This window comes from Mustelus asterias, chromosome 8 (genome assembly GCF_964213995.1).
Source record: "Mustelus asterias chromosome 8, sMusAst1.hap1.1, whole genome shotgun sequence".
In the NCBI taxonomy this organism is placed as follows: domain Eukaryota; kingdom Metazoa; phylum Chordata; class Chondrichthyes; order Carcharhiniformes; family Triakidae; genus Mustelus; species Mustelus asterias.
Genome location: NC_135808.1, coordinates 81,584,012 through 81,585,424, shown reverse-complemented (window position 1 = coordinate 81,585,424; position 1,413 = coordinate 81,584,012). Strand labels below are relative to the sequence as shown.

Below are 1,413 nucleotides of genomic sequence, written 5' to 3'. Positions count from 1 at the left end.
CTGCATGTAATCAAGAGTAAGTTTTCTCGCTCCTGTTTCACTCCTCTTATTTTCTCTTTCTCCTTTTTTTTCAACTGCTCTCTCCCTATTTCTCTCTCCATGGTACGAACTCACATATATAGAACTAAAGGTTCGGTCAAAGTTTGAAGGTTTTAAACAAACCTCAAATGGTGTATTATTGTAAGTTATCTGCATTTTATATTGGGTACTTCTATCATTTGTTACTATTTTTAAAGAAGAAAACTCAAGCTAAATAGAAATTGCTCAAGAATATTTAATTGCTAGGTTAGCTTTGCATCCACTAGAGTTTAGAAGAGTCAGAGGCGACTTAATCGAAACCATTAAGATCCTGAGGGGTATTGACAGGGTGGATGCGGAAAGGATTTTCCTCTTCATAGAATCTCTACAGTGCAGAAGGAAGCCATCGAGTCTGCAACAATCACAATCCTACCCAGGCCCTATCCCGTAACCCCTCATATTTACCTGCTAGTCCCCTGACATTAGGGTTAATTTTAGCATGACTAATCAACCTAACCTACACATCTTTGGACTGTGGGAGGAAACCGGAGCATCGGGAGGAAACTCATGCAGACACGGGGAGAAACTGCACGCTCCACACAGACAGTGACTCGAGGCTGGAATTGAATCCGGGTCCCTGGCGCTGCGAGGCAGCAGTGCTAACCACTGTGCCACCATGCTGCCTAAAATGCAGTGCCAATTATCAGGTAGCAAAGAAAGCCAGCAAATGGATTCCTGCCAAAACCTAGGCTTGAACCAGGGACCTTTAGATCTTCAGTCTAATGCTCTCCAACTGAACTATTTCAGCTTTTGTTGGAGAACCTAGAACTAGGGGTCACTGTTTAAAAATAAGGGGTCATTCATTTAAGACAGAGATGAGAAGAATTTTTTCTCTCAGAGGGTCATGTGTCTCTGGAACTCTCTTCCTCAAAAGGCAGTGGAAACAGAGTCTTTGAATATCTTTAAGGCAGAACTGGATAGATTGTTGATTAACAAGGGGGGAGGTGAGTGAAAGACTATCGGGGCAGGCAGCAATGTAACGTTGAGGTTACAATCAGATCAGCCATGACTTTATTGAATGGAGGAGCAGGCTTGAAGGGCCGAGTGGCCTACTCCTGCTCCTAATTTGTATGTTCGTATGCTACTGATAGTCCCACTTAAATTTTAAATTGGTAATACGATTGAAAATTAATTGAAGCATATCAATGCTGAGAATGTTACAACATTTTTAGGAGCATGACTTCTATGTTCATAAATTTTAATCCAGTTTATTGGTCTTGTATCCCTCTTTGCCTTCACTTCAGAAATATATCTAATTATGTTTTGAATAAATTTACATTTCAATGCCACCTACACCTTTTCATCCTGTGTTAACATATTCTCTGGAACTTGTTA

At 40.7% G+C, this 1,413-nt stretch overlaps 1 non-coding gene across 1 annotated transcript; it reads right to left on the bottom strand.

Moving 5' to 3' along the window:
- Positions 1-754: 754 nt before the first annotated feature.
- On the bottom strand, positions 755-826 carry trnaf-gaa (transfer RNA phenylalanine (anticodon GAA)). Its single transcript has one exon. It is a non-coding gene; the product is annotated as a tRNA-Phe (tRNA).
- Between the last annotated feature and the right edge of the window lie 587 nt (positions 827-1,413).